Source organism: Zosterops lateralis (assembly GCF_965231275.1).
Source record: "Zosterops lateralis genome assembly, chromosome: 3".
Classification (NCBI taxonomy): Eukaryota; Metazoa; Chordata; class Aves; order Passeriformes; family Zosteropidae; genus Zosterops; species Zosterops lateralis.
Window position 1 is genome coordinate 11,069,840 of NC_139764.1, and position 18,073 is coordinate 11,087,912.

Below are 18,073 nucleotides of genomic sequence, written 5' to 3' on the forward strand. Positions count from 1 at the left end.
CGAGAAAAATACTGCAAAAAGAGAGACATGCAGCTGTGAGAGGTGTCCTCACTTTGCTCTCTGGCTACATTGCTCAAAGGTTTAACAAAACAAGGTCCAGCACTGTTGCTTTTTATCTTCTTTTCTGCCAGGGTCGGGATTAAATGCTCGAGACGATGTTTCATGTTCAGACTCAGCTGTTTATTAATTCTTATCTCTATTACAGTCTCACAAACTGTGAGTTCTACAGAACTTCTAGCTAACAAACTAAAACAATGGAGACCCCTCTGTCTCTCTACAAGGCCTTTTAAGAACAAACTGTCCAATTATGTAATGAAACCTCAATTATTTTTACTTTTAACCCAATAACCACTCATAGCCCACAATGTGGAGTTTTCTACACAATTACAAAACACAACCCGGACCCATGGAGAAGAAGGTGAAAAAGAAGGACTCAGCCTCTGCCCTGAAACCTCCATCTTGCTTTATATGTATTACTATATTCTAAACCCTTAAACTCTAAGTTTCCACCTTGTGATATCACACACACTTCCATTCAAACTCCACACCCACAATCCCAGTGCTGTCACTCAATTTTGGAAGCCTTTTCCACGGGCTCATGTCCAATGCAGTGTTTGCTTGGGGGTCAGTGCCTGTCAGCACAGACAGTCTGAAATTCTCAGTGGCCAACACAGCACCACAGTGTATCCTTGTGTTCCTGCCACGCTCTATCCTGGGCTTAGTCCATAGCAATGTTCGGAAAACAAACACATTAAAAAGTTTCTCTCATCACCAGGGGTGTTCCCCAGGCCTCAGTATTGGGATGAGTTCTGCTTGTTTATTTATTTAGCAAATGGTGGGATCACCATTCCTGAAGGTGTTGGAAAGACCTGGTTTACTGGTGGACTTTGGTGTCCAGGTTAACAACTGGACTCACGATCTTAGAGGCCTTTTTCAACCCAAAACATTCTGTGATCCTACTTTTTTAGCCACTGGTTGTGTAAAAGAGATGCTCCACAAAACATCCTTCTTGATAACTGAGAGATTTGCCTTTTGGCTGGAGCTGATTTGATGGGAAGTGAAGTTTTGAGAGCAGGAGTAAATGACACTTAGAGTTTTTTAGAACCTTGCTGATAACCTCACCCTGAAGTGTGACATGTGCCCAAAATGATCTTGACAAAAGAGTTAATGTTGAAGGTTCTCAGCTGTGAGTGTGTGTGAGGGGGTGTGTGCAGGATGTGAACCTTTTATTGCCAGAGAAGAGAAATCTTTGTGCTGCTTGCCACTGCAAATCTGCTTGGTGGGCAATGATACATCTGTTAAGTTATCAATCATCAGCTAAGATTCAGGACAAATCAGGACTCTTTTACAAAAATTAGTTCAGACTCTTTCTAGATTCTTAAAACCTCCAAAATAAATCACCAAAGACCCACCTGAGGATCCACAATTTGGTGAGAGTCCTTGCATTTTGAGAGACCAGGACAAGCCCATCTATATGTGCACCTTCTTCATGTGTAGCTGGAAAGGGCCTTTAGGTGTTAAAATGCCTGAATGAAATGTCCCTCCACAATAATGCACTAAAAAAAGTATTCGGCCTTTTATCCTTAATTTCAATGTTCTTATCTTAAAACTCACCAGGCAGACTGTTCTAAGCATGCTTTGAGGCACAGACCCAGAAGAATGCTACAAAACAAGACAGGTTTGCAGGCATTACAAGCTGTGCCACTGCTGATATTTCCTAGACATTTTCTGTCCCTGTTGATAAGAACATGCCAAACTTTAACGTTCTTCTCTTTCAAACAGACAGTCTGATTATCTTGAAACGTGCCTCAATGTAGGCAGCCTACAGAAAAATCACAGAGCAAGACAAGTTTGAAGGCTCTAACCTTAATAAAGTTGATGTTTCCCCAGCACTGATGCCCTGCCTTAACCCTGAGTTGTAACTTCATTTCTTGCCTGTGGCTGGATGTTGTTGGACGCGTGTCCCTTCTCTTGTGGCAGTGCCTAATGCAGACACTTCACTCCAGCAGGGTCTTTGTCACACAAAGGGAAGCCCTGTGCTGAGTCAGGCTCTTTGGGGAGCTGGGGGTGTGCTGGATGTGGCAGAGGTTTGTGCCCTGACTGACTCCAGGTACATCCTCTGCTGCTCATTTGTCACGTTGCCACAATTAAGCACAATTAAGCTAACCAAAGGCTCCAAATCAGTCCTGACTTTGTCACTTGCTTTACCTCATATTTTGGGTTTGCCTCTTTTTTTTCTTCCCTTCTTTGCTTCTCTATGCAGTCCCTCTCCCCCAGACAAGCCAGTGATTGAGCTGGTGCCCTGACTTTGTTATCAGCAATGTTCCTCTTTGCTGCCAATTTTTCCTGCTGCTGTCTAGTCAGTGTAGCTGGTGATCAGACATGGACATCACCACTCTTCTTACAGTCTGCAGGTTCTGGTAGCTCCCCATACCTTTATTTCATGTTGTTAGACAGCCTTAAGTCAGGATTATCCAAAGATTTTTTTTTTCCCATTTTTTAATCATTTTTTCTTTTTTTTTTTCATATTTTTCTCATAATTATTTCCCTAAAATCATAGAATCACAGCACGGTTTGGGTTAAAAGGGAGCTTAAAGAGCATCCAGTTCCCTGCTATGAGTAGGGACACATTCCACAAGACCAGTTGGCTCAAAGCTCCCTCCAACCTGGCCAGGAACACTTCCAGGGATGGACCATCCACAGCTTCCCCCTAAAATTTCTTCCTTATATCTGATCTACACTTCCAAGGATGGGGCATCCACAGCTTCTCTGTTCCAGTGCCTCAGCACCCTCACACTAAAGAATTTCTTATTAACATCTAATCTAAATCTCTTCTCTTTTAGTTTAGAACAATTAGCATTGTTCTGTCACTGTCTGCCTGTGCAAAAAAAAAAAATCTGTGAGCATATTGGCATGTGAATCACTCTCTCTCTTTTGTACACTTTTCAAATTAACGTTGTTGCTGTCACCATTCATTTTCTTATCTCTCTCCTGTTTCCAGTAAATTGTGCTCATTTCAGCCCGTGATCTTTGCCTTTTGTGCCTCCAGTTGGAGCTGGGAGTGATTTTAGTGGGAGAATTAAATTGGGGAATATAATTTCTAAATCACAACAGCCTGGAACAAACCCTGGCAGGACAAAACACAAGTGGGATATGCCACGGGCTCCAGAGCAGCAATCAGCTTCCTTCCCTGGTGTCCTAAATGGCTCATCCACCCAGGAAATTGGCTGCCAGCCTGGACGAAAGGTTGCTCTGCTCCCAGGTTGTGTGAAATTGGAGAGTATTGCCACCTAAACTTGGTCGTGCTCTTCCAGCATGGCCTCATTTCCAATGTTCTGACTCTTCTGAAACACCAAATTTTTGTCCCAAGCCTAAAGGAAAGCTCTTTCCTTTCAGCCTTATCACAACCTCAGTTTTCTCTTTGTGATGTGCTGGATGTCTCCATCTCATCTCCCAGATGCATTTTTTTGGGTGAAATGACGCTGAGAATCAGGTCACCTACACCTGATCTGAGGTTTGCTCATCCTGATCTTGAAACCTTTCAGTGATAAAACACACTTTTCTCCCTCTTTACAGACAGCCCAGCTGCCCTACACCATTACCCTCATGGCTACAGGCAGTTTTTCCTTGTGCCAAACCTCAGTGTCCCTGGCTGTAGTTTAACTCCCTGACTCCTGATCACATCAGCAGAAGGAATGGAAAGCATCCCCTCTCTCAGATGTGCAGGGATGTGTGTCTCCTCTTGGCCTGTCAGTTTGCATTCCTGCAATGTTTCCTCTTGAATCACATCTTTGAGACCTCTCACTTCTCTCATTTCTTCTGCAGCTGCTGCCTGTTTTCCCAATGCCACTGGTCAGGTAAATACAGCTGTTAACTCTGGAATCTGCCACTGGCAAATAAAACCCAGGTACTGTGGGCAGCCCTGGCACAATTAACAAAACACCATACTGGTACCTGGAGGTGCAGGGGGCAGAAAGTTTCTGAGTGACTGAGGTGCATGTGGAAGGGAGCTGAAAGAGAAGGGAAAGGCCTTATTCCCTGAATTCTCTTAATCAGCCTTGTAAGACACTGCTCCACCAAACACAGACAGCAGAAAACTGGTTCTACAGCCTCAAACCAGATTTCAGAGGAGCGGGGTACAGCTTCCCAAAAGAGCAGGAGATTTCCTTAAGGGACTTGGGGATTTCTAACCATGAGGCAAGTGGCAAAGAAGCACCTTCAATCATTTTAAAGCATCATCACAATCCAATAAAAACCTTCAGTTCAGAGCAGCTTTTAAACAAGCCATTTAAAACATTTGAACAGCTTTTAAATGTTGGAAATTCCAAGGGGGGAAACAGACCAGAGTGTGACAATGTGGAAATTTGAAAGGAAAGTCCAGTCTTACAAATGGTGCAGTTTCACATCTCCAAAGTGTCCAGCAAAACCCCCAAACCCAGAACTACTAAGAAATCAGAAAGTTACGTCTGGTTTCCTTGTTTCTTGGTTTTTTTGGTTTTTTGTTGTTGTTGTTTTTTTGGTGGTTTGTTTTTTTTTTTTTTTTTTTTTTTGTTTTTTTTTTTTTTTTTTTTTTGTGGTTTATTGGGGTTTGGGGGTTTTTTGGGTTGTTTTTTTTTTTGTTTCTTTTTCTTTTTTTCTTTTTTCTTTTTCCCTTTTTTTTGGGGGGGATAAATTCTCCTTACACGCAGGGCTTCAATTCCTGTGTTTAGGGCATGCAGCATTGGTTTCTGCCCAAGCACTGCTTGAGCAGGCAGCACAGAGAGAAATAAGCATTTTTCATGCTCATTTTCATGGTTCATATGTCTCCAGACACAAAACCAGAAGAAATAGAGCAAACTGTGCCCAAAGAGCAAGATCTGTGTATGCACCAGTGTGAGCCCCTGGCCAGCATACTGAGCTGTGGGGAAGGAAAGTGGGAAAAGAACCCTGCTGCTGTCTCAGCTGTCCCAGGAGGGGACTAAACCAGGAGCAAGGACACAGGGTTTCTCCAAGGTGCCTTGGGAAGACCAAGGAGCACAGAAATTCCAGGAAATGGACTGAAAACAGCAGACAACATGTTCCTGTGTCCCCGGGACTCAAGGACTATCATTGCACAGCCTCCCACCTCATGGGCCTGGCTTCTGCAAGGTGTTCCACCAGCTTTCCTGATCTAGAAAATATTAATTAAATAAAAATACGATGCTTTGTGCAGCTGAGGCCAGTCACACTTCACTTTTAATTAAAAATAAAGGCTATTTTCCCTGGAATACCCAGCCTTGCTGAAGGATGGCAAACAGATGATACAGAGGAGGCCAAATTACTTTCACAACCAGGGGCCACAGCCAGAGCCACGCTCTACATCTGATTTGCCTTGTGCTTCCCACTGGTAACTATGGGAACCTTGCTCATGGATCAAAGGAGAAACAAGGCCAGAGCAGCTGAGGAAGCCTCACAGCCCCCAGTGTGCAGGACACAGCTCCCAGACAGTGCCACATGGTGCTTGCACTTCTGTTTTTCTGGAAGTCCCAGCTCCTGGAGCCATGTGATTTACTATTGCAGCACTCGTATAGTTTTTTTAACTCGCTTCTGGTCACCAAGTAAATAGGAAAGCACCAAACTCAAGGGCTCAAAAGCAGAAGACAAATCCAGAGAAGAAGTTATTTGTAACTTTTTAATTCTGTGCTTGGAGGCAGGGGGTGGATTCTTTTTATTTTTTTCCAACCAAAAATTTTCCAGGCCTTGGGAAAACGGTGGTGAAGAGGGCTGGAGTGTGAGCTGGAGAGTGCCAGTGCCTGTGTGCTGGCAGTGCTGCCCCAGGGCTGGCACACTGCACCTCCATGGCCCTTTGCAGGGGAGCAGCAGAGCCACTGGGCTGTGGCTTTCACTGGGAAACACATTTCAGTCAGCCCTGCATCTGCATTCTGAGCCCCTGCCTTCTGAGGACAAAACAAAGCTTCACTGGTGCCATGGTTTTGCTAGGAAAAGATCCTCAGGGACAACCAGTTCAGCAGGGGACGTTTCTGAATCTCTGGTCCCTCATTCCCCAGTGATTCAGGGCTCCAGCCAGGAGCTGGTTTGGTCCTGGGAAGTGGAATTGAGGTGCTGATGTTAGCATGCACTGCTGGTGAGACAACTGACAGCTGCCAGAAGGCTTTTTTTTTTGTTGTTTCCAGCCCTTTGAGAAGAGTGAGGACACAGTTTGCACCTTGTACATCTCTCACGACAAGCCCAGCTGCTGAAGCCATTCCATACACATTTTGGATTTTTCCTGTCCATGCCTGGTGACCAGAAAGCAGGGGGTTTTTTTCCCAAAAAAGAAAAGTACAACTGGGAAGCAGAATTTGAAGGGAAGAATGTGTGGCTTGTTTTTCAGCCCACATGATTGCAAAATATGTGCAACTCTCCCCATTTCCAAGCTTCCTAAATTCAAGTCTGGGGCCTCTAACTACTCCTTCTTCCAGTCCCCATGCAGCAGGTGATACAAATATACTTTGGTGTCTGTTGCACATCAGCAGTGCTCTGCAAAATTTGGCCAGTCAATGCTTCCTTCCTCCAGGAAAGCTCTTCCCCAAGCTGTTAAATGCTACGCTCATGAATTAGAGTTCCGGATTTATTGTTTAAACACACATAAAACACAGCACAGAACAAATATCTGGGGCAGAGCTCTAAAGTGGCACGACCTGGGTTTCTCCATTTACCTCTGCAAGGTCTCAAAGCAGGGGTAAATCACACACTATTTTTCACAGGTGTGCCAAAATACTCCATCAACCTCTGCCTCCTCCCTGGGGCGCAGTCTGTGCTCTCGGTTTTCCAGCAGAGAAGATGTTTTCACATCTGGGGTGCAGCCTGTACTCTGAGTTTTCCAGGGGAGAAGTTATTTTCACATCTGGGGTGCAGCCTGTACTCTCAGTTTTCCAGGGGAGAGGATATTTTCACCTCCAAGCCCCCTGGCCTGGCTGATGGACAGCTGGGATTCAATCAGACCTCCACAGGATCATTGGGGCTCAGATGGTACCAGGTACTTGGAAACAGTGAAGGAGGCACTGTCTGGAGAGCTCAAAAAGGAATATATTGATGTCCAGCACACAAAATTGCCCGTCCTACCTACTGGCTGCTGTGTCCCACTCCATCTGCCACATTTCTGAGTGCCTGGTTTCTCTCCTCACAGCCGAGGCTGGTTTGGAGGTGTCAGTGAAAGGCAGCACTCAAATCACTGGGAACAATGTTTCCAAGCATCTTTTTCGGAAACACCACTCTCCAGGGATCTCCAGGTCTCTGCCAAGAGCACGCACAGCAGAGCCAGGGAGTGCTCAGGGAGCACATGCTTGAGCCTCCTGCAGAGAGGAGCACAGACAGACAGATGGAGGGCAAGCAGAGGTGGTGACAACCCACCCGCTCCTGCAGGACCTCTCTGGCACCTCCCGAGGGACTGGAGGAAAAAGCATGACCAGAGATCAGCAGGCAAAGCAGCAGAGTCACTGGTTATCCTCCAGCATCATCTGAGACCAAAGCATTCCATGGAGGAGATGTTCCAAAGAGGGACAAGAAAGGGTGGCAGTGGAGCTCCTCAGAGAACTGAACACACTGAGCATTGCCCTGACCTCTTGTCTCTTACAGGGATTACAAGGCAGGATTTTTTCCAGAAAAAAAAAAAAAAAGTGCCTGAGGCTTTGTGCCCCCCCTCCCCTCTAAACTGTGCAGTAGCTCAGATGTCTCTTTCCACAAGGCACTGCACAGAGAATTCTGCCCTGTGCTCAAGGCTCCACAGCCCACTAACCCCATTCTCTGCCAGCAGGAATTGCCTCGATCGCAGAGAATATTGCAGACAATGCCCTGAAACCTCCTCCAGCAACTGCAGAGAGATGCAGGCTGCTGTCGGAGGGAGCTGTGGGTGGGCATGAATGAACGAGGGAATGAATGAGCCGTTCGCTCACTATCGGCACGACAATCCCCACGGTTTGGAGACGAGGGATTAGTGATCAGTGATTAGTGGTTGTGAGCACGGCTGCAGCGCCGGGTGCTCCCTTGCAGGGCTGCAAACAGTGACAGATAGTCAGAGGTGGCTGGAGCAAGGCTCTGCCTCCCCCAGCACGGTGCAGGCTGCAGTCGGGAGTGCTGAAGCACGGCTGTGCACACACCTTTGTGACAAAACTTGCTGTGTCAGGACACCAGCAGTCCTGTTGCGTTTTTTGCTCTTGTTGCATTTCGTGCCCAGAGCATCTGGCAGAGCGTTTGCTCAGCTCGCCCCGCAGGTTTCACAGCCCGGGCAGAGCTCCACGCTGTCACAGCCACTACTCCAGCTCACCTGTCTGGGAAGAAAGCAGCATGAACACCATCAGCTGCAGTGGGGAGCTGTCCTAGAGCATCTCCTCTCAGCAGCTGGACCCGCTGTCTCTCCCACCTCTGACTTCCAGCCTTCCCTCCAGAGCCCAGCTCCACCTTTCTGTTGGAGGCTGTAAGAAAGGAACATCTAAACGTGCCTGCAAAGGGGTTGTGTGAGGGACCACATCTTTTCCAAGCCTCCCAGCCTCATATTCTTCCCAACCAGCGGCTTTAGAAGCAGATAAAAGCTGCTCTGGTGTTCAGATGGGATAGTTCAGCTGCTTCACCTTTTCTGTCCCAGTGCCATTAGGGCTGTGTGGACACAAAGGGTTCAGGGGCTAATGAGCACCACCACAAACAGTGACAAACTCTTTGTTTCCCTCAGCTCCCCCGGAATGTCACAGAAATCCCGCAGCTGAAGCAGGAGGGACCCTTTTGGAGGGTCTCAGCAGGAGGCACTGGGAGACAGGAACACTGAGGTGAGAGGTGAGTTTGGAGAGGTTTGGAGGAGCTGGCCTCCCCACAGGGCAACTCACCAGTGGATGCCCATTAGCACAGCCTTGGTGATCCACAGAACTTGGGCACTGTGCTCACTGAAAGAGCTGGGAAGTAGGTCAGCAACATTACTGAGGGAATTAGGGAGTTTTAGGGGAGAACTCCATGACTAAAATTTGAGTTCCACTGCTCACTGGCGCAGTGATTGGATTCCAGGGTGAAAAGCAGCAGCAGGGATTGTGTTTGCTGCAGCCAGGCCAATTTTCCCTGCTCACACCATCCTTTAGCCATGCCAGCTCATGCAGTGCCCTGCATCCTGCAGCCCTTGCCAAAGCAAATGCCACAGATGCACATGCACTGCTCTGCTCAGCTCCTGCACATGCACATTCAGCTGGGCTCGTTTGATATCAATGGTCCTGCTGGGAGGATTTAGTGCTATCAAAGTGCCACAAACGCCAGATGCAACCTCAGCCCTCCACCAAAGGGTTTTTGAATCAAAAGAGGTGAGGCAGAAAATCAGAGTTAGCTGCTGGACACAAAATCATGGGTTTTTTCTAAACCAAATTATTCTATGGAAATGCCTTTCATTCCATATAAAGGCAATAAGCTCTTAAAGTGAGGCCAAAAGTAAATAATATCCATTACTGCTGCAACACTAATTATCAGTAGCTGGTTTGTTGGTTGGTCAGCTCATCGCAAAGTGCTTTACCAAGGAGTTTTGTGGCACTGTCCATGTCTTACCCCTCACGTTGAACAGAGAAATTCAGTTTTCCATCTCTGCTGAATGAATGATGGAGTGGTGCAAAAATCTTCAAAAAAATTTTGTTGTTGAAAGCAAGCAAGAAAAGCACAAATGAAATTCAAAAGAAAAATTCCAGGTTGCTGTCTTTTCAGTGGTGATCAAAATTCCAGGCAGAGCTGGCAAGATGAGAGGGAGATGGTGTAAGAGAGTGCAGGAGCTAAAACAATGTCTCTGCTTCCCCACAGCTCTGGTTACACCTGAAGATCTGGGCACAGAGGGTTCGTCAAGGTCGCTGGGTACTTGCACACCAGCCTGTGAGTTATTAGCTCTGCTCCTATTTTAAGTTCCTAAAGTCACAGAGTTTTGCCTGCAGGGTGGGACAACGGGTTCATCTGCTCCTTGCCGGAGCCAGCGAAGGGTGGAGGAGTCACTCAGGCATGGTGGAAGGGGAATTGCCCACAGGAAGGACACTTTGGTCAGCCTGAGGTGCAGCAAGTCCTTCTGTGCCAGGCTGCTGCCTTCCTGCAGGAACTCCCTGAGCGCCATGACCCTCCTGTGGGGTCACAAAAAAGCTGCCAAACACGAGGCCAGCTCCCAGGAGAGTCCTGGCTGAGCCACATGCCCCTTGCCTGTCACCCCATGTTCCCTGCTAACCCCTGCCACAACTCTGAGGATGTCAGAGAGGGGCGAACATCAACTCTTGGGATGCTCCTGAGCTCCTCCTGCCTCCCCACAGCTGCACTGTGGGGCACGGGGACAGACACGGCAAGGCTCTCCTTGTACACACACAGACAGACGGACACACACAGACACACAGACGTTTCCCTTCTCCCCACCTTTCCCAGGGCTCTTTCCCTCCTGAAGGGCGCAAATGGGTTCAGGACCGCCTTGGCAGGCTGCAGGGCAGCCGGGGGGATGTGGGCAGGAGCTGAGCGGCCAGGGTGGGGTGTGATGGGCTGGGATGGGATGGAGGCAAGCAGGGCATGGATGGAGACTGTCCCGGGCAGGGCAGAGCAGGACTGGGGGCAAGCAGGGCATGGCTGAGGACTGTCCCGGGCAGGGCTGGGGGCAGGCAGGCAGAGCAGGGCAGGGCAGGGCAGGGCAGGGACTGCCCCACGTAGAGAGGGCAGGGCTGCTGAGGGGTGGGTCCGCAACCAGCCCTGCCTTTCAAAGTCCCCCGATCGGAGAAGGAATTCGGGAAATATCTCCAGCAGCGGGAGGACGAGCAGCAGGAGGAGGACGAGGAGGACGGCGGGCTCGCTCGCTTGCCCGCGCATCGGGCGGAGGGATGCGGAGGGAGGGCAGGCTGCCTGCGGGGCGGGCCGGCTGAGCGCATCCCCGGGGCGCGCCTCTGTGTGTGTGTGTGTGTGTGTGTGTGTGTGTGTGTGTGTGTGCGTGTGCGCGCTCCCTCCATCCATCCATCCCTCCATCCCTCCCTTCCTTCCTCCCTCCCTTCTCCCTCCCTCCCTCCCTCCCTCCCTCTCTCTCTCTGTCTCCCTCCCGCCGCCGCCGCAGCCGCTCTCGGGGCTCCGCCGCCCGTCCCTCCGCGATGCCCCGCCGCTGCTGAGCCGGCCCCGGCCACCTCCGCTCCGGCACCCCCCAGGTAGGACCGACACCCCCCCGAGCCTGCCCAGCCCCGCGGTGCTCCCCACACCGCCATCCGAGCACCGGGGGAGGCGGCGGGGAGGCGGCGCGGGGGACCCGGCGCCGATGGGGAGGCGAGGCTGGGATGGATGCTCGCACTCACTGCACACACACACACACACAGAGCCGGGAATGCTTCCTACAGCCCCAGCCGCGGCACCTCCGGGCAGGGGAAAAAGGGCTGGCCGCCCTCTCCCGGCGGCCGGTCGCGATATGTCGCGATGGGAGGCGCGGCTGCGGCGGAGGTCTCTTGGCCCCTGTCCCCAGAGCCGGGCGTTGTGGGGTCGGGCGGAGGAGATGAGGGAAATCTCCTTCCCCGGGGGGTTTTGGGGCGCGGTGCCTCCGCCCGGCGGGGCTGTGCGTGCCCCCGGGCAGGGCTGCCCTCCCTGCCTCCGAACGCTTCCCAGGGGAGCGCCGGGAGAGGCACCTGCAGCCGCCACGCCGAAATTCCCCTTTTCGCCTCGAGCAGCGGGCGTTGATTAAGGGCTGGCATTAAGCAGCGCTCATCACGTAGGCTTTGTCTAGGTGGAAGCATGGCTGGGGCTCTTCCGTCATCTTGAGTTTAATTCTTTATTCACAGCCTTGTTGCTTCATCCCCACCGCACACACACACACACACACACACACTCCGCCGAGCCGTGCAAAACAACTCCACGCTCTGCTCTGTCTCCAAGGCGAGAGCAAACTGCCAAAATGTTGCAGAAATGCAGCAGGCACTAAGGGAGGACCGAAAATGAAAGCTGTAGTAAAAATCACAAGGTCACCGGCGTGTGGGTGCGAGCGGCGTGTGCTTTCAGGGCTGCTCCCCGCCTGAGCTGGGCAGGAACCTGTTCATTCCTCCAGTCCCAGGTGTCGGGAATTGGCAGGTCAGGCGATGGGAATGAAGGCTGGGAGAGGCTGGGGTTCTCTGCGGGCTCCCCTGGCACCTGCCTAGGAATTCCCGTGCTTTTTGTCACCATCCCAAAGAGAAGGGGGGAGCTTTTGAGAAAAGAGAAGCTGGGACACTTGCATGGTGATGTGATGGTGGCATCCAGGAAAAAAAGAGCTGTGCCACTGTGTGGCTTTGGCCAGGGACATGGCTATCATCAAAGAAAGGCATTTGTGATCCTTTGGGAGCATCTTTTAGATGTTCCTGTCTCTCCTTTTCTTTCTGACTGGTTCTTCAGCAGCAGCTTTGCCCCTTGTTCAGCACAGACGTTTAGTCCAAATAGGGAAATAAGATAACATTTCTAGGAGCATCCCCTGCCAGCCAAGCCATGAGCCCCCAGGAAAGCTGTCTGACTCCTCTCACGCCCCCAGCAGCTCTGCTGACATGAATAACTCCTAAATCAGTGCTGAGGAGCCACGCTGGTCAAAGCTTCCTCTCCACCAGGCTTTGCACTCAAGGCACCTGAGGAGGTTGGATGTACTCTCTGTATCCAGAATCCCTGAGTGCCAACACGGCTGGCACAGCTCTAACCTCATGAAACTTGCCTTGCTTCCCCTCCCCTCACTTTTACTAAGGTTTTTGTAATCTGTTGGGTGGGAATAGCTCCTGAAACTGAAATGTTCACTGTCCTGTAGCCGCACCTCGTTTTCTCTCCAGGCACTGCTGCACATGACATGGCACAAACTTTGGTTTATGTCCTTGCTCTTGGGAGTCTCTACAGCACCTTAAATGATGCTGTATAGGCACAGCCACTTGTCTGCCTTTTGTAGTGTTCTGAAAGGCTCAGGGAGTTCAGGGCTGTGATTTTCTGGCATTGCATCTGGGACAGATTTTAGGTTCCTGCTGTGGTTTTGAGGGGATACAGCCCTGATTGCTCACTGGGAAAAAAAAAAAAAATCCCCTGTTCTCCAGCATCCTAATGAAACTGAGATCCTGTAATAAAGCCCAGTGCCCCACAAGATCCAAGAATCACTGGATGACCAACCAACAGGTTGGACACAGACAACACAAGGGACAGTGGCTCTCCTTTTGACTGGCACAGGGATAACCTGGAGCTCTGTCCAAGCTCAGAGTGCTGGGATCTGCACGTGCTCCCAGCTCCTGGACATCTGTGCAAATCCTGGCTGCACCTGGGGCTGCTGCAGGCTGCTGTGCTCTTCATCCACTGAGGGCTGAGCTCCCTGCTTGGGCTGTCCCTTGCCAAGGGTGTGAGTGGGATCTCTCCAGCTGTTTGCAGGAACCTCAGAGGAACTTGGCTTTTGCTCTTATCTCTCTCCCTCTGGTGATTTCAGCTGAACTTGGAAAGAGGGGGGAGAACAGACAGACAGACATGGAAACTGTGATTTCATGTGCCTGGCTTCCTAAGGAAACCTGGCTACAAATAGAAGTGAGATTTGGTGCTGCAAAGGGCTCCTGAGGAGACAGAGAAGGCGGGGGAGTCTGCAGAGAAGGAAGGGGTGGCTAACCTTGTGTTTGAGGTGGGTAAAGAAGGCTTGGCACACACCTGGGCTCAGAATCCCTTGCCTGAGGTCTGGGGGTCTAAAAGCTGCCCATCTGCTCAGCACTAGCATCCAGCTCCCTCTAGAGTCAGCCGTGCCAGAGCTGTGCCTCTGGATGTGGCTCTGCTGGGAGGCACCAGCCCCTTCCCACAGCCAGGAGCAGTGACAGCCATGGATGGAGCAGGCCAGAGTGAGCCCCTGCCCAGCCCCTGTCCGCTGCCATTGCTCAGGTCAACAACCTGCCTTTGTGTCCATCCCCATGGACATCACCTCCTCATCCCTGGATGGTCACAGGGAGCTGGGGAAGGGGATTTATCTCCTCTCCCTTCTATTCCTGCAGGGCCCATCCTGCTGCACACAAGACGCACAAACCCAGTGCAAAAACAATCCCAGAGGGAAGAGCAGGCACAGGGGGAAAGCAACAAGCCTGGTAATTCCTCCCTTCTGGCCCGTTTGGGGCACCTCTGGGCAGATACTTTCTCCCCAGGCTGCCTCAGAATTATTAGCAGTGTTTTATTCTCCCAGCACTCACGGGAGATGCTCTTCCCATTTTACACAGAGCTCAGGGAGATGCAGGGCTGCCCTGAGGGAGCACAGGAAGCCTGCCATGCAGGCAGCCTCAGGGCCAGCTCCTGGAGAACGGGCACACTGGGCTTAAATCAGCAAGGGAGATGCACAGGGCACAGAGGAAGGCATCAGCAACCCAAGAGTAATCACAGGAAAAGAGCCTGATGCTGCTTGATAGAGAAGAGACCAAAGGCAGGTGGTAAGGATAAAGAAATGAGGAAATGAATGCTGAAGACAGCAGCAAGAAGGAAGACAGTTGTTTAAAAAGCAGGCAAACAACCATAAAAAACCCCAGTTCCAGAGAAATGTAGCATTTACCCCTTGCTTCTTATTTCCTGGCATATTCTTTGCTGAGATCTTGAGTCGTGGGAGAAAGGGATAACTTGACACTTGGTCTCCATGTGTGAAAAGCAAGACTGTAATCTCCCTGACAAACGGTTCCAGGCTCATTTTCTGCAAGCTGCCCCCAAATTCATCCAATGTGGTTGAAAATTTTATATCAGGGATGTTTTATTTTCTCTGTTTGTCTGTTTATTTTGGAAAGTTGCTGGGGAAATTGTGGGAGGAGATTGGACGTTTCATTGAAGAGATAGGATACTTGGAAAAATCAGTTGCAGACTGATAATTATTCTTACTTTTTAATGTCCTCTACAGAAACCAGGGTGGCCTGATATGTGTTTTACTTGATCGGCCTCATGAAGGGTTTGTGCTTCTGACTATATTTGGAAAGGTTTTGATGGGGGTTTTTTTGGGTTTGGTTTTTTTATTTTTTTGTACTGATGTAATCAGGATGCTGATGGCCTGGAAAATCATTTTCCTGATGTGGAGATCCACAGGGTCATGGGTAGGGGATGCCAACAGGCTGTGCCTGTTCTGGAGTGGCAGAGCTGGGTGAAAGGGAGCAGGAGCCAGGCAGGGCCGGAGCAGGGAGGCGAGCCAAGGGTTTTCAAGCAGTGTTTAAAGTGCCATCCCTGAATGGCCCTTTGGGCTCAGCAGCTTTTTGGATGTCCAGGCAGTGCAGCAGAAGGGTCCTTTTCCTGCTCTGACAGGTGAATCCCACAGCTGGCAGGAGCTCAGTTTTGCCCAAGCTGTGCCATAGGGTCAGCACCATGATCAGAAGTGAACACAGCAGAGCCTGTGGCTGCCCAGACAGATCTCCAAGCACCCTGTGCCTCCTTGCAGGGCTGTTGGCATCCCTTTGGTGCCCCTTGGCTATGAGGAGCTGGGCCTGTGATGGTCACAGACCAGATGGTTGGTTTAGTATTTTGGTTTTTTCCCTACAGCCATATCTTTTCCCAGTACAAGCTGTCTGCTGTAGAGACACTGCTGATTTCAGCGAGGCAGAGGCTTGAGCATAGCAGCAGCAGAGAAGTTCACTATTCCTCCAGAGATAAAGCCATGGCTGTCAGTCCCATGCACGGAGGTGAGGTTGGCAGTGCTTTTCCCCAGGGAGATTGCAGTAGATTCTTCTTCTGCAGGAGAAACTGAGGAAGGGAACATCTCTTCCTCTTCACCTCTGGATGGTCACAGGGAGCTGGGGAAGGGGATTTATCTCCTTTTCCTTGAAGCTTTCTGTTCCTGCAGGGCCCACAGGAGCATCCTGCTGCACAGAAACACGACTGTAACTTGGGGATTTCAGGTTTGACCCTGGAGTAGGAGAGAATCTGCCTTTTTGGGGCTCCCTGTTTCTCCATCCTGCAGGCTGGTTGCTCCTTGCAGTGACCACCAGCTGCTTCTTTGTCAGTTTTTGTCCCCTCTGGCTCTACCTCCAGCCTGTGACACCAGAAAAGGGTGGCTTGAGCTGCCTTCCCTGCCTCTCCCTAGTGCTGGGAAAAGATCCTCTCTTGTCTAGCTCTGGCTGTGGGATGGGAAAAGACTCTTTGGGAATCCCCGTGGTGTTGCAACAACTCTCATGGTTGTGTTCCTACATTGAGTTGAAAAGCAGCCACTGTCACCTGAAGAGCAAACTTTCTGCTGGCAGCCTGTGGGGACAGAGAGGCTGCTGCTCCAGCCTCCTGCACGGTGGGGACACAGCTGTGGGGACACCTTGTCCCCCCCAAGGTGGCAGTAAACTTGCAGTAATGATGTCCATGATGGAGCTGTGGGGTGGCTGTGATGGTGTGGACACTGCTGGGTGACAGCTGGTCTGCACAGGTTTTCTGTGGGATGCTGGGAGAAAGATTTCCACGTGGAAAGCCTCTCCCAGTTTTTCTTTGTATGGAGCCCAGGCCATTTCCTTCCTTGCCCAGTCCTTCTGTAATTAAAGTCTCTGGAGTAGCAGGGCTTTTTTTTTTTTTTAGTGCTCTTAAAAATAATGGTGCTTCTAGAGTGTTGCGTTTTCTGTGTGATGCAAAGCTTTAGGAAAATAATAGGGAGGGTCTCACAGTGGATGTTTCAAGGTTGAAGTGGGACTTTTGGGATGCTGCTGCAAAGGAAAAGCTGTGCTTTGTTGAAATGCAGAGCAGCTTTCAGGCTCGCTTTGCATGCAGCAACCAGGCAGCCTGAAGGATCGATGCTGCCAGGGAAAGATCAGAGCAGAGTCTAAAAGGCTGTTTCCTCCCCATCTGGCAGCTCCTCAGCTGGGGGGCAGGAGTGGGAGCTGGCAGCAGGAGCTCTCTCCTGGCAGTTTGTAAAATCCAGAGCTCCCATGTCCAGCAGGGAGGCAAACATCTCTGTAACCCTCTGCAACAGCTGCCCTCCTGGTGTTTGACAGCACCAAAGGGTGGAAGGAAGGCTGGACTGACCACCCTTGGCCAGGAGCTCCATCTAAACTGAGTTTGTGATGGAGCTTCTCCCAGGCTTTCTTCCCTGAGTGTGCAAAAACCCCTGCTGACACTGCTGTGGAGCTTGTCTGGAAAGGGAGAGGGGCTCAGGGCCACTTCAGGAGAACCCAGGTCGGGCTCTGTCTCTGTTGGTGAGTTTGAGCTCTCCCTGAGAGCTCTCCAGCAGCACCAGGACAGTTCCCCTGCTGCAGTGGTAAAAACGGCTCAGGGTGCTTTCCCTGGGCATCAGGTGGTGCTTATGGCCCAGGACACCATTTTGGGGTTTTTTCAGCACACATTTCAGCCTGTGCCCCTGCCCCGTGCTGCCCTGATCCCTCTGGCCCCAGGGCCACTGGGGCAGTGCCCCTAAAGCCACCAGCACTGTGGCAGGCAGGGTTTGCCAGCCTGACACTCCACACCAGCTGCTGCACAGGCTTTTATTGCTGACGGCCAGGAGAGGAAATGCAATTGAGACACCTTAATGAAAAGCTAACGAAGTTGGGTTTGGAGGGAGGGCTGCTCTCCAGGTAGCCTTGCTTCTCCCTGCAGCATGTCGGAAGTGATTTTTGTGGGGCTATTCCTGCACTATGCCACAGTGTGCTGACCATGAGCCATAGGCAGATGCAGAGCAAAAGGGGCGCAAGCTGTTTATTTTGGATTGTACAAACAGAGAAATGTTGACGGTTTAATAACAGGTGCTTCTCAGAGATGTTTTGGGTGTCAGGCTCTGGCTGCATGTGTGTAACTAGCATGTTGTGGCCAGGCATTTTCTAGCCCTTCATAATTCCTGAGCTTCACTGGGAATTTAGGTTTAAGTAGTGAATTTAGGTTTAAGTAGGAAAGCTGGCCATGGTATATGAACCTTTTTTGATGACTACACCACAAAATGACAACACAGCAGAGCTGGGGGATGCTGCTGCTGCTCAAAGGAGCATTGGCATGGCCGGTGGATGTCTCTTCCAAAACTCCAGCCATTCCTTATCCCTCTCCAGAAAAGCCCCACATTTCTTACCTCCTGACATCTGAGGGAAAAAAAAAAAATTGTTTGTACATGGAGTACTGGTTGGGAATGCCAGAAACATGGATTGCTCAGATGCAAGCCTCTAGGCCTTTTTTCTTCCTGTTTAAAGTAGTA

The 18,073-nt window shown here is 50.5% G+C and overlaps 1 protein-coding gene across 2 annotated transcripts in view; it reads left to right on the forward strand.

Moving 5' to 3' along the window:
- Positions 1-9,802: 9,802 nt before the first annotated feature.
- Positions 9,803-18,073, forward strand: part of SLC8A1 (solute carrier family 8 member A1) — a 107,760-nt gene continuing 99,489 nt past the window's right edge. The window contains exon 1 of one of the 2 annotated variants that reach the window (XM_083858162.1): positions 9,803-9,852. The gene's annotated coding sequence lies outside the window, so the exon portion shown is untranslated. Of the gene's footprint in view, positions 9,853-11,053; positions 11,142-18,073 lie in introns of those variants that run through there. The other variant, XM_083858161.1, reaches the window with a different exon arrangement.